This window comes from Triturus cristatus, chromosome 2_2 (genome assembly GCF_964204655.1).
Source record: "Triturus cristatus chromosome 2_2, aTriCri1.1, whole genome shotgun sequence".
Lineage (NCBI taxonomy): Eukaryota > Metazoa > Chordata > Amphibia > Caudata > Salamandridae > Triturus > Triturus cristatus.
The window spans coordinates 760,616,637-760,633,464 of record NC_140582.1 but is presented as its reverse complement, the minus strand read 5'-3'; positions in this window follow the sequence as shown (position 1 = coordinate 760,633,464).

Here is a 16,828-nt window from a genome sequence, read left to right as displayed (position 1 = left end):
AGGGAACAGATATCCTGATGGGTAGCAGAAGGTATACACACGAAAAGGTACAATGGCATCCCCAGTGTTTCCTTCTTTTAAATATTAGCTGGTCACCCCATGTTGACCTTGTTGCTCTCAAGGTCGGGTATTTAAAAGTAGGACATGTAAAAATATTACATGTAACAAGGCACTAAAGGCTATTTTCTTTGTGACTCGCTTTCCAATGTAGAAAACCAGAGTGCAAATTAAAACACCAATACTGCTATCACTGGAATGGGACAAACTGAAAAAATAATTAAGCTACTATTTTTAATATTTATTAAAAATCCAAATGAATGGTGCAGTCAGATTTTCCATAAATATTAAGGAAAAGAAAATTTGGGAAAATTACTCATTACCTGCCTGACCTGTTAAATTACAAATTAGCATTAGCCTTTACCAGCTCCTAGCCTCTCCTCAAGTACAGGAGCAGGCAGGAAATACATGTGAAATGCCTTCAACGAGCAGACAATAGGCTGATCTGAATGGGCAGAGATGAGTCCTCTGAGCTCCACAGAGCATTCAGAGTGGGGGGCTCTGGGCATCTTTTTGACAAAACACTGTCAAGGTCTGCTTGACAGGCCTGCTTAGTGACATATAATACTTGAAAATACCATGTCACATAGCATTTTGGGCATGTTTGCAGTAAGGTATAATGAACAAGTGGGTATGGTTGGCTACAGGAATTTTTATCCCACTAGTTAGGGAGTGTACAGGAGTCACCTCCAACTACTAGCTGATGCCACGCATAAATGTAGCAGCCAATGCACATTCATCAAAACACTACAAGATTTGTGAAAGGATCCACGGCAGACTGAACCTGGCTGCATTTGACATCTGTAATCAGTGAGAAGATCCTTGCTTTTAAAATCCAAGGATAGAAAGATCTTGAAGGATCAAAAGGCTGATCCCTTGGGTGGCTCAGGAACAAAAAATGTAGAAGGCGATATCACTGTGAAAAATCTCAGCTAACCAGTGTCAACTGGACCTATTCTGGACTTTGCTGTTACCCTCTGCTTGACAATCTGAGAATCTCTATGTGCTGTCCCTGAAGTCCTGGGGCTTTGGAGGTGCACCTCTGTGGTTGTTTCAGCACCAATAGAATTGTGGGAATTTTTTTTCAACGTTTTTGTTCCAGGGCTTCAAGAGGACCAAGGGTGAAAACTTTGCAGCTAGCAGTTTCAAAGCATTCAGCTGAATTTCACTTTTGTCCCTATGCGTAGAAGAATTTATATTCAGAAAAACAACAAAAGTCCACTTTCAAATTGGGACTTAGAAACTCTTTTGAACTTCTCTACTTACTGATGCTAGCAGGGAGAATCTACCAGCTGTATTTAACACATGCTCAGTTGCACCTATGTCTCGGAGTACAACAACTGTTGGCTATCACTGGAGTAGATTTTGTTTGTGTTGTGTTTTTTACTTTTTGAATGTGTTGTTACTTCTGAATAAATTACACATTTTCTCTAAGTAAAGCCTGTCTGCTCTGTCCCACTGCTACCAGAAGTTGAGCTCAGGTTAAAATTGCTGAAACCTTTGGCTGGACTTCGAAAGAAAATTACTATTACTTGTGATGGACACCAACTCACCCCAAATAAATAAACAGTTTCTCACAGTAGAGAACTATGACTCCACTAGAATGAAGAATAATGGAAATGTAAAGAGACACAGCATTTACTTGGCCTACATTACACACACATGACAAAGCTCTGCTCTCTTCTCTTGGACTGCACGACTGACAGAGAACCTGAGACCAGCTATAGCCTCCATGGTGCAGCCTATCCCACTCGAGAGAAGAAAAACTTCACTAAGGAGGAGACAGACATTGTAGTCACCTTTGCTAAAGATCACTACAGGGAACTACAAGGCCTGTTGTTGGAATGTAGACTTCATGTTCTTTTGGGCCTCCTCTGTAATACTTAATAGGAGGAGCTTACAAAATGTCCACAGGCGGGTTGACCTGATTTACTGAAACTGCAAGGCTTGAGAAGTAATGGAAATCATGCTTTATATTCCTACGGTTAAATCTGTTGATTGACTACTATTGCACATTTCTCAATATCATGTCCAAATATAGTTTGATGTTTGCAGATCATTTTAATGAATACCATGATTTTTAACTGCCATCACGTTATGCTAGATTTATGCTGTGTTATTATGGAAAGATGTGCTGAAAGGTAAAGAAGCACCTGTAAACTAGATTTAGGCAGGCTAGCTTCTGCTTGAGTCTGGCCCCATATGACAGTTTATTGATAATTATTTTACTTTGCACCTTCATTGTGTATCCGGTATATTGATATAGGCTTGTACAGGAATAGAGAAGGCAGGAGCTGACAGACCCTCTCAATGCATTGAAAGTGGAGGTACACATTGTGGGGGATTTTAAAAAGAAGAGGCAGGGCAAGAGGAGGCAAGAGAAGAAGATATTTAATTGAAAGGTGAAAAAGGCTCTTCCTCTCATCCCACTCCCCTCTACGAACGTATCCTCTCCACAATCCACCTGGACTTTTCATTTGCCTAAAAGTAACTTCATTATCCAACTAGCTGTGCTTCAAAAGATGTTTATGTGGTTGTTTATGTACTGCATGTTGATATTATCTTACCTTACACTGGTATTTTGTCTCAGGATATTTCCTTACCTCTCCACAGCTTCAGTGGTCAAGACCCAGACTCAGAAAAGAGTCTCTTTGGGTCACAATGGGTACTATTGTAGATGTGTTGGGGTAAGGGAGCAATGTTGAACCACTTTTGGAAACAAGTTTCCAATGAAAACAAGACCCAGCTTGATATTTATTTTGGCACATTTGTGAAGATTCGTCAAACGGTGCCAGAGTTATAGGCAAGTCAAAAAATGCATTCCTATGGAAACATGGTCCTAACTATAACTACCTACTGGCAACTGACAGTAGATAGTAAACATATATATATATAACTTTGGCGCCGGATGATGAATCTTCGCAACATTTTCAAAACTTGTGGGGCGCTCCGGTCAGCTCCTATCCTGAAAGTTTCGGGGTGATTTGCCAATCGGGGGCCAAGAAAAAAGGGGGGTCCCAAAACGTGTTTTCTCGATGTTAATTCCCATAGGAAACTTTAGACACAGTTACAGCTTGAACTGCTGAATGGAATTACACCAAAGTTGACGAAAAGGTAGCCCTTCTTTCAGAAAGAGACCTTTTTTTTAAAATGGAGTAAATCTGTTCAGTAGTTCTTGCGAAATTAAAAAATAGAGGTCGGAAAATCAATTTCCCATAGGAAACTTTAGACATGGTTACAGCTGAAACTGCTGAACGGAATTACACCAAATTTGGCAAAAAGGTAGCCTTTGGTTCATAAAGATACCTTTTTTTTTAATGGTGTAAATCCGTTCAGTAGTTATTGAGATATTAAAGGAAAAATGTGTTTATATATCTGGGCGGGACCTAACTACACAAGCCCGAGCTTGGCTCAAATTGGCTGACAACACTGCAATCCAGGAAGTATTGGCAGCCATCTTGATGTAATGCTTTTAGGTCTTGCCTAACGACGCAGCGCATGCGCTTCACGCTTGGCGAGATCTATTGTTGTTGATCTACCCAAACACCACTGCACTAACCTGAACCCTAAAACACTACCACCCAGCACTACCCCTACACTACACAAACACCACTGCACTATCCTACACCCTAAAACACTACCACCAGCACGTCCCCCGATGCTAACCAAACACTACTGTACTACCCTAAACCCTAATACACTACCACCAGCAGGAACCCCTACACTACCCAAATACCACTGCACTGCCATAAAACACAACCCCCTATACTACACAAACACCACTGCACTATCCTAAACCCTAAAACACTACCCCAGCACGACAAGCTACACTACACAAACACCACTGCACTACCCTAAACCCTAAAACACTACACCCAGCACAACCCCCTACACTACCCAAACACCACTGCACTACCCTAAGCCCTAAACACAACCCCAGCATGACCCCACACTACCCAAACATCACTGCAGAACCCTGAAACACGACCCCCTACACTACACAAACACCACTGCACTACCCTAAAACCTAAAACACTATCCCCAGCACGACCCCTTACACTGCACAAACACCACAGCACTGCCCTAAACCCTAAAACACTACCCCAGCATGACCCCCTACACTACACAAACACCACTGCACTGCCCTAAACCCTAAAACACTACCCCCAGCACGACCCCCTAGACTACCCAAACACAACTGCACTGCCCTAAACCCTAAATCACTACCCCAGCAGGATCCCTCTACACTATCCAAACACCACTGCACTGCCCCAAACCCCAAAACACTACCCCCAGCACGACCCCATACACTTTCCAAATACCACTACACTATGCTAAACCCTAAATCTACCCCCAGCACGACCCCATACACTACACAAACACCACTTCACTACCCTAAACCCTAAAACACTACCCCCACCACGACCCCCTACACTACCCAAACACCACTGCACTACCCTAAACCCTAAAACATGACCCCTACATTTTCCAAATACCACTACACTACGCTAAACCCTAAATCTACCCCCAGCACGACCCCATACATTACACAAACACCACTTCACTACCCTAAACCCTAAAACACTACCCCCACCACGACCCCCTACACTTCCCAAACATCACTGCACTACCCTAAACCCTAAAACATGACCCCCTACACTATACAAACAACACTACACTACCCTAAACACTAAAACACTACCCCCTACACTACACAAACACCAATGCACTACCCTAAACGCTACATCTACCCCCAGCATGACGCCCTACACTACGCAAACACCACTTCACTACACTAAACCCTAAAACAATACTCCCAGCATGACCCCCTACACTACTCAAACACCACTGCACTACCCTAAACCCTAAAACACTACCCCCACCACGACCCCCTACACTACCCAAACACCACTGCACTACCCTAAACCCTAAAACATGACCCCCTACACTATAAAAACAACACTACACTACCCTAAACACTACAACACTACCCCCTACACTACACAAACACCAATGCACTACCCTAAACGCTACATCTACCCCCAGCACAACTCCCTACACTACACAAATACCACTGCATTACCCTAAACCCTTAAACACTACACCCAGCACGAAGACTGACACTACACAAACACCACTGCACTATACTACACCCTAAAAGACTACCCCCAGCAGGACCCCTTACACTAACCAAACACCATTGCACTACCTTAAACCCTAAAAAACTACCCCAGCATGAACCCCTACACTACCCAAATACCACTGCACTACCCTAAAACACAACCCCCTACACTACACAAACACCACTGCACTATCCTAAACCCTAAGACACTACCCCCAACATGACATGCTACACTACACAAACACCACTGCACTACCCTAAACCGTAAAACACTACCCCCAGCATAACCCCCTACAATACACAAACACCACTGCACTAACCTAAACCCTAAAACACTACAACCAGCACAACCCCCTACACTACCAAAATACCACTGCACTACCCTAAACCCTAAACACAGCCCCCAGCATGACCCCTACACTACCCAAACATCAATGCACTACCCTAAAACATGACCCCCTACTCCACACAAACACCACTGCACTACCCTAAACCCTAAAACACTACCCCCAGCAAGACCCCCTACACTACACAAACAACACTGCAGTACCCTAAACCGTAAAACACTACCTCCAGCATGACCCCCTCCACTACACAAACACCACTGCACTGCCCTAAACTCTAAAACACTACCCCAGCACGACCCCCTTCACTACCCAAACACTACTGCACTGCCCTAAACCCTAAAACACTACCCCCAGCACGACCCCCTACACTACCCAAACACCACAGCACTCCACTGCCCTAAACCAAAAACATTACCCCCAGCACAACCCCCTACACTTTCCAAACACCACTGCACTACCCTAAACCCTAAATATACCCCTACACTACACAAACACCACTGCACTACCCTAAACCCTAAATATACCCCAGCATGATCCCTTACACTACACAAAAACCACTTCACTACCCTAAACCCTAAAACACTACCCCCAGCATGACCCCTACACTACCCAAATGCCACAGCACTACACTAAACCCTAAAACATGACCCCTACACTAAACAAACAATACTGGACTACATTAAACACGAAAACACTACCCCCTACACTACACAAACACCACTGCACTATCCTAAACCCAAAAAATACCCCCAGTATGACCCCCTGCACTACACAAACACCACTGCACTACCCTAAACCCTAAAACACTATCCCAGCATGTCCCCCTGCTCCACACAAATACCGCTGCACTACCATAAACCCTAAAACACTACCCCCAGCATGACCACCTACGCTACACAAACACCACTGCACTACCCTACACCCTAAAACACTACCCCCACCATGACCCCCTACACCACCCAAACACCACCGCACTACCCTAAACCCTAAAACACTACCCCCAGCGTGAACCCCTACACTACACAAACACCACTGCACTACCCTAACCCCTAAATCTATCCCCAGCATGACCCCCTACACTACCCAAACACCACTGCAATACCATAAACGCTAAAACACTACCACCAGCATGACCCCCTACAATACCCAAACACCACTGCACTGCCATAAACCCTAAAATACTACCCCCGGCACGACCCCCTACTCTACACAAACACCAATGCACTGCCCTAAACGCTAACACACTACCCCCAGCATGCCCCCCTACAATACCCAACACCACAGCACTGCCCTAAACCCTAAAACACTACCCCCAGCATGATCCCATACACTACACTAACACCACTGTACTGCCCTAAACCCTAAAACACTACGTGCAGCATGACCCCCTAGACTACCCAAACACCATTGCATTACCCTAAACCCTAAATCTACCCCCAGCATGACCCCCTACACTACACAAACACAACTGCAATACAATAAACCCTAAAACACTACCCCCAGCTTCACCCCCTACACTACAGAAACACCACTGCACTACCCTAAACCCTAAAACACTGTCCCCAGCAAGACCCCCTATACTACACAAACACCGTTGCACTACCCTAAACGCTTAAACAATACCCGCAGCACGAACCCCTATACTACACAAACACCACTGCCCTACCCTAAACCCTAAAACACTATCCCCAGCATGACCCCATTCACTACACAACTGCACTATCCTAATCCCAAAAACACTACCCCCAGCACGACCCCCTACACTACCCAAACACCACTGCACTACCCTAAACCCTAAAACACGACCCCTACACTACACAAGAACCACTGCACTACCCTAAACCCTAAAACACTACCACAGCATGTACCTCTATACTACACAAACACCACTGCACTACCCTACACCCTAAAACACTATCCCCAGCATGAATCCCTACACTACACAAACACCACTGCACTACCCTAAACCCTAAAGCACTACCCTAAGCACGACCCCCTACACTACACAACCACTGTACTACCCTAAACCCTAAAACACTACCCCCAGCACGACCCCCTTCACTACCCAAACACAACTGCACTACCCTAAACCCAAATACACTACCCCCAGCACGACCCCCTACACTACCCAAACACCTCTGCACTACTGTAAACCCCAAAACACGACCCCCTACACTACACAAACACCCCTGCACTAACCTAAACCCTAAAACTCTAACTCCAGCACAACCCCCTACATTACACAAACACCACTGCACTACCCTAAACACTAAAACACTACCCCCTACACTACACAAACACAACCACACTACCCTAAAACCTAAAACACTACCCCCAGCATGACCCCCTGCACTACACAAACACCACTGCACTCCCCTAAACCCTTAAACACTACCCCCAGCACAACCCCCTACACTACACAAACAGCACTGCACTACCCTAAACCCTAAAACACTACCACCAGCATGACCCCCTACACTACCCAAACACCACTGCACTACCCTAACCCCTAAATCTACCCCCATCATGACCGACTACACTACCCAAACACCACTGCACTAAACTAAACGCTAAAACACTAACCAAAGCACAACCCCCTACAATACCCAAACACCACTGCCCTGCCATAAACCCTAAAACACTACCCCCGGCATGACCTCCTACACCACACAAACACTACTGTACTGCCAACCCCCTAGACTACCCAAACTCCACTGCATTACCCTAAACCCTAAAACACTAACCCCAGCAAGACCCCCTACACTACACAAACACCACTGCACTCCCCTAAACCCTAAAATACTATTCCCAGCTTGACCCTCTACACTACCAAACACCACTGCACTACCCTAAACCCTAAACCACTACCACAGCATGAACCCCCATACTACAGAACACAACTGCACTACCCTAAACCCTTAAACAATACTCCCAGTATGAACCCTAAACTACACGAACACCACTGCACTACCCTAATCCCTAAAACACTACCCCCAGCATGACCCTCTACACTACCAAAACACCACTGCACTACCCTAAACCATAAACCACAAACCCCTATACTACACAAACACGACTGCACTACCCTAAACCCTAAAACAGTACTCCCAGCATGAACCCTACACTACACAAACACCACTGCACTACCCTAAACCCTAAAGCACTACCCCAAGCACTTCACTACCCAAACACAACTGCACTACCCTAAACCCAAGTACACTACCTCCAGCATGACCCCCTACACTACCCAAACACCACTGCACTACTGTAAACCCCAAAACACGACCTCCTACCCTACACAAACACCACTGCACTAACCTAAACCCTAAAACACTAACTCCAGCACGACACCCTACATTACACAAACACCACTGCACTACCCTAAACACTAAAACACTACCCCCTACACTACGCAAACACAACCGCACTACCCTAAAACCTAAAACACTACCCCCAGCATGGCCCCCTGCACTACACAAACACCACTTCACTCCCCTTAACCATTAAACACTACCCCCAGCACAAACCCCTACACTACCCAAACACCACAGCCCTACCCTAAACCCTAAAACACTACCCCATCATGACCCACTACACTACCCAAACACCACTGCACTAAACTAAACGCTAAAACACTAACCAAAGCACAACCCCCTACAATACCCAAACACCACTGCACTGCCATAAACCCTAAAACACTACCCCCGACACGACCTCCTACACCACACAAACACTACTGTACTGCCAAACCCCTAGACTACCCAAACTCCACTGCATTACCCTAAACCCTAAAACACTACCCCCAGCAAGACCCCCTACACTACACAAACACCACTGCACTACCCTAAACCCTAAAATACTACCCCCAGCATGACCCTCTACACTACCAAAACACCACTGCTCTACCCTGAACCCTAAACCACTACCACAGCATGAACCCCCATATTACACAAACACAACTGCACTATCCTAAACCCTTCAACACTACTCCCAGTATGAACACTATTCTACACAAACACCACTGCACTACCCTAAACCCTAAAACGCTACCCCCAGCTTGACCCCTACACTACACAAGAACCACTGCGCTACTATAAACCCTAAAACACTACCCCCAGCATGACCCCTACACTACCCAAACACCACAGCACTCCACTGCCCTAAACCAAAAACATTACCCCCAGCACAACCCCCTACACTTTCCAAACACTACTGCTCTACCCTAAAACCTAAATGTACCCCTACACTACACAAACACCACTGCACTACCCTAAACCCTAAATATACCCCAGCACGATCCCCTACACTACACAAAAACCACTTCACTACCCTAAACCCTAAAACACTACCCCCAGCACGGCCCCCTACACTACCCAAACACCACTGCACTACACTAAACCCTAAAACATGACCCCCTACACTACACAAACAATACTGCACTACACTAAACACTAAAACACTACCCCCTACACTACACAAACACCACTGCACTACCCTAAACCTTAAATATACCACCAGCATGAACCCCTACACTACACAAACAACACTTCACTACCCTAAACCCTAAAACACTACTCCCAGCATGACCTCCTACACTACCCAAACACCACTGCACTACCCTAAACCCTAAAATACGACCCCCTACACTACATAAATACCACTGCAGTACCCTAAACCCTACAACACTACACCCAGCACGACCCCTACACTACACAAACACCTTTGCACTTCCCTAAAACACTGACCCCAGCACGACCCCCTACACTACCCAAACACCACTGCAATGCCCTAAACCCGAAAACACTTCCCCCAGCACGACCCCCTACCCTACCCAAACACCACTGCACTATCCTAAACCCAAACTGTACCCCTAGTATGACCCCCTACACTACACAAACACCACTGCACTACCCTAAACCCTAAAACACTATCCCAGCATGTCCCCCTGCTCCACACAAATACCACTGCACTACCATAAACCCTAAAACACTACCCCCAGCATGACCCCCTACGCTACACAAACACCACTGCACTACCCTACACCCTAAAACACTACCCCCACCATGACCCCCTACACTACCCAAACACCACCGCACTACCCAAAACCCTAAAACACTACCCCCAGCAAGAACCCCTACACTACACAAACACCAATGCACTACAATAACCCCTAAATCTACCCCAGCATGACCCCCTACACTACCCAAACACCACTGCACTACCCTAAACGCTAAAACACTAACTAAAGCACAACCCCCTACAATACCCAAACACCACTGCACTGCCATAAACCCTAAAATACTACCTCCGGCACGACCCCCTACACTACACAAACACCAATGCACTGCCCTAAACGCTAAAGCACTACCCCCAGCATGACCCCCTACAATACCCAACACCACTGCACTGCCCTAAACCCTAAAACACTACCCCCAGCATGACCCCATACATTACACTAACACCACTGTACTGCCCTATACCCTAAAACACTACGTGCAGCATGACCCCCTAGACTACCCAAATACCACTGCATTACCCTAAACCCCAAATCTACCCCCAGCATGACCCCCTACACTACACAAACACCACTGCAATACAATAAACCCTAAAACACTACCCCCAGCTTCACCCCCTACACTACAGAAACACCACTGCACTACCCTAAACCCGAAAACACTGTCCCCAGCAAGACCCCCTATACTACACAAACACCACTGCACTACCCTAAACGCTTAAACAATACCCGCAGCACAACTCCCTACACTACCAAAACACCACTGCACTACCCTAAACCCTAAACCACTACCACAGCACGAACCCCTATACTACACAAACACCACTGCCCTACCCTAAACCCTAAAACACTACCCCCAGCATGAACCACTACACTACACAAACACCACTGCACTACCCTAAACCCTAAAACACTACCCCAAGCATGAGCACCTACACTATACAAATACAACTGTGCTACCCTAAACCCTAAAACACTACCCCCAGCATGACCCCCTTCACTACCCAAAAACAACTGCACTATCCTAAACCCAAAAACACTACCCCAGCACGTACCACTACACTACACAAACACCACTGCACTACCCTAAACCCTAAAACACTACCCCAAGCATGAGCCCCTACACTACCCAAACACCACTGCACTACCCTAAACCCTAAAACACGACCCCTACACTACACAAGCACCACTGCACTACCTTAAACCCTAAAACACTACCACAGCATGTACCCCTATACTACACAAACACCACTGCACTACCCTAAACCCTAAAACACTATCCCCAGCATGAACCCCTACACTACACAAACACCACTGCACTACCCTAAACCCTAAAGCACTACCCCAAGCACGAGCCCCTACACTACACAACCACTGTACTACCCTAAACCCTAAAACACTACCCCCAGCACGACCCCCTTCACTACCCAAACACAACTGCACTACCCTAAACCCAAATACACTACCCCCAGCACGACCCCCTACACTACCCAAACACCACTGCACTACTGTAAGCCCCAAAACACGACCCCCTACACTACACAAACGCCACTGCACTAACCTAAACCCTAAAACACTAACTCCAGCACGACCCCCTACATTACACAAACACCACTGCACTACACTAAACACTAAAACACTACCCCCTACACTACACAAACACAACCGCACTACCCTAAAACCTAAAACACTACCCCCAGCATGACCCCCTGCACTACACAAACACCACTGCACTCCCCTAAACCCTTAAACAGTACCCCCAGCAGAACCCCCTACACTACACAAACACAACTGCACTACCCTAAACCCTAAAACACTACCACCAGCATGACCCCCTACACTACCCAAACACCACTGCACTACCCTAACCCCTAAATCTACCCCCATCATGACCCACTACACTACCCAAACACCACTGCACTAAACTAAACGCTAAAACACTAACCAATGCACAACCCCCTACAATACCCAAACACCACTGCACTGCCATAAACCCTAAAGCACTACCCCCGGCACGACCTCCTACACCACACAAACACTACTGTACTGCCAACCCCCTAGACTACCCAAACTCCACTGCATTACCCTAAACCCTAAAACACTACCCCCAGCAAGACCCCCTACACTACACAAACACCACTGCACTACCCTAAACCCTAAAATACTATCCCCAGCATGACCCTCTACACTACCACAGCATGAACCCCCATACTACACAAACACAACTGCACTACCCCAAACCCTTAAACACTACTCCCAGTATGAACCCTATACTACACAAACACAACTGCACTACCCTAAACCCTAAAACACTACCCCCAGCCTGACCCCTACACTAACAAGAACCACTGCACTACCCTAAACCCTAAAATACTACTCCCAGCATGACCCTCTACACTAACAAAACACCACTGTACTACCATAAACCACTACCCCAGCACGAACCCCTATACTACACAAACACGACTGCACTACCCTAAACCCTAAAACACTACTCCCAGCATGAACCCTACACTACACAAACACCACTGCACTACTCTAAACCCTAAAGCACTACCCCAAGCACGACCCCCAACACTACACAACCACCACTGCACTACTGTAAACCCCAAAACACGACCCCCTACACTACACAAACACCACTGCACTAACCTAAACCCTAAAACACTAACTCCAGCACGACCCCCTACATTACACAAACACCACTGCACTACCCTAAACACTAAAACACTACCCCCTACACTACACAAACACAACCGCACTACCCTAAAACCTAAAACACTACCCCCAGCAGGACCCCCTGCACTACACAAACACCACTGCACTCCCCTAAACCCTTAAACACTACCCCCAGCACAACCCCCTACACTACACAAACACCACTGCACTACCCTAAACCCTAAAACACTACCACCAGCATGACCCCCTACACTACCCAAACACCACTGCCCTACCATAAACCCTAAAACACTACCCCCATCATGGCCCACTACACTACCCAAACACCACTGCACTAAACTAAACGCTAAAACACTAACCAAAGCACAACCCCCTACAATACCCAAACACCACTGCACAGCCATAAACCCTAAAACACTACCCCCGGCACGACCTCATACACCACACAAACACTACTTTACTGCCAACCCCCTAGACTACCCAAACTCTACTGCATTACCCTAAACCCTAAAACACTACCCCCAGCAAGACCCCCTACACTACACAAACACCACTGCACTACCCTAAACCCTAAAATACTACCCCCAGCATGACCCTCTACACTACCAAAACACCACTGCACTACCCTAAACCCTAAACCACTACCACAGCATGAACCCCCATACTACACAAACACCACTGCACTACCCTAAACCCTAAAACACTATCCCCAGCTGGACCCCTACACTACACAAGAACCACTGCACTACTGTAAGCCCCAAAACACGACCCCCTACACTACACAAACGCCACTGCACTAACCTAAACCCTAAAACACTAACTCCAGCACGACCCCCTACATTACACAAACACCACTGCACTACCCTAAACACTAAAACACTACCCCCTACACTACACAAACACAACCGCACTACCCTAAAACCTAAAACACTACCCCCAGCATGACCCCCTGCACTACACAAACACCACTGCACTCCCCTAAACCCTTAAACAGTACCCCCAGCAGAACCCCCTACACTACACAAACACAACTGCACTACCCTAAACCCTAAAACACTACCACCAGCATGACCCCCTACACTACCCAAACACCACTGCACTACCCTAACCCCTAAATCTACCCCCATCATGACCCACTACACTACCCAAACACCACTGCACTAAACTAAACGCTAAAACACTAACCAATGCACAACCCCCTACAATACCCAAACACCACTGCACTGCCATAAACCCTAAAGCACTACCCCCGGCACGACCTCCTACACCACACAAACACTACTGTACTGCCAACCCCCTAGACTACCCAAACTCCACTGCATTACCCTAAACCCTAAAACACTACCCCCAGCAAGACCCCCTACACTACACAAACACCACTGCACTACCCTAAACCCTAAAATACTATCCCCAGCATGACCCTCTACACTACCACAGCATGAACCCCCATACTACACAAACACAACTGCACTACCCCAAACCCTTAAACACTACTCCCAGTATGAACCCTATACTACACAAACACAACTGCACTACCCTAAACCCTAAAACACTACCCCCAGCCTGACCCCTACACTAACAAGAACCACTGCACTACCCTAAACCCTAAAATACTACTCCCAGCATGACCCTCTACACTAACAAAACACCACTGTACTACCATAAACCACTACCCCAGCACGAACCCCTATACTACACAAACACGACTGCACTACCCTAAACCCTAAAACACTACTCCCAGCATGAACCCTACACTACACAAACACCACTGCACTACTCTAAACCCTAAAGCACTACCCCAAGCACGACCCCCAACACTACACAACCACCACTGCACTACTGTAAACCCCAAAACACGACCCCCTACACTACACAAACACCACTGCACTAACCTAAACCCTAAAACACTAACTCCAGCACGACCCCCTACATTACACAAACACCACTGCACTACCCTAAACACTAAAACACTACGCCCTACACTACACAAACACAACCGCACTACCCTAAAACCTAAAACACTACCCCCAGCAGGACCCCCTGCACTACACAAACACCACTGCACTCCCCTAAACCCTTAAACACTACCCCCAGCACAACCCCCTACACTACACAAACACCACTGCACTACCCTAAACCCTAAAACACTACCACCAGCATGACCCCCTACACTTCCCAAACACCACTGCCCTACCCTAAACCCTAAAACACTACCCCCATCATGGCCCACTACACTACCCAAACACCACTGCACTAAACTAAACGCTAAAACACTAACCAAAGCACAACCCCCTACAATACCCAAACACCACTGCACAGCCATAAACCCTAAAACACTACCCCCGGCACGACCTCATACACCACACAAACACTACTTTACTGCCAACCCCCTAGACTACCCAAACTCTACTGCATTACCCTAAACCCTAAAACACTACCCCCAGCAAGACCCCCTACACTACACAAACACCACTGCACTACCCTAAACCCTAAAATACTACCCCCAGCATGACCCTCTACACTACCAAAACACCACTGCACTACCCTAAACCCTAAACCACTACCACAGCATGAACCCCCATACTACACAAACACCACTGCACTACCCTAAACCCTAAAACACTATCCCCAGCTTGACCCCTACACTACACAAGCACCACTGCACTACCGTAAAACCTAAAACACTACCCCCAGCATGACCCCCTACACTACACAAACACCACTGCACTACCCTAAACCCTAAAATACTACCCCCAGCATGACCCTCTACACTACCAAAACACCACTGTACTACCCTAAACCATAAACCACTACTCCAGCACGAACCCCTATACTACACAAACACGACTGCACTACCCTAAACCCTAAAACACTACTCCCAGCATGAACCCTACACTACACAAACACCACTGCACTATCCTAAACCCGAAAACACTACCCCAAGCATGACCCCCTACACTACACAAACACAACTGTGCTACCCTAAACCCTTAAACACTACCACCAAGAAGACCCCCTTCACTACCCAAACACAACTGGACTATCCTAAACCCCAAAACACTACCCACAGCACGACCCCCTATACTACCCAAACACCACTGCTCTACCCTAAACCCTAAAACACGACCCCTACACTACACAAACACCACTGCACTACCCTAAACCCTAAAACACTACCCCAGCACATACCCCTATACACACAAACACCACTGCACTACCCTAAACCCTAAAACACTATCCCCAGCATGAACCCCTACACTACACAAACACCACTGCACTACCCTAAACCCTAAAACACTACCCCAAGCATGGCCCCCTACCCTACACAAACTCCCCTGCACTACTCTAAACCCTAAAACACTATCCCAAGCACAACCCCCTACACTACACAACCACTGTACTACTCTAAACCCTAAAACACTACCCCCAGCACGACCCCTTCACTACACAAACACAACTGCACTACCCTAAACCCAATTACACTACCCCCAGCACGACCCCTTCACTACACAAACACAACTGCACTACCCTAAACCCTTAAACACTACCCCCAGCACAACCCCCTACACTACACAAACACCACTGCACTACCCTAAACCCTAAAACACT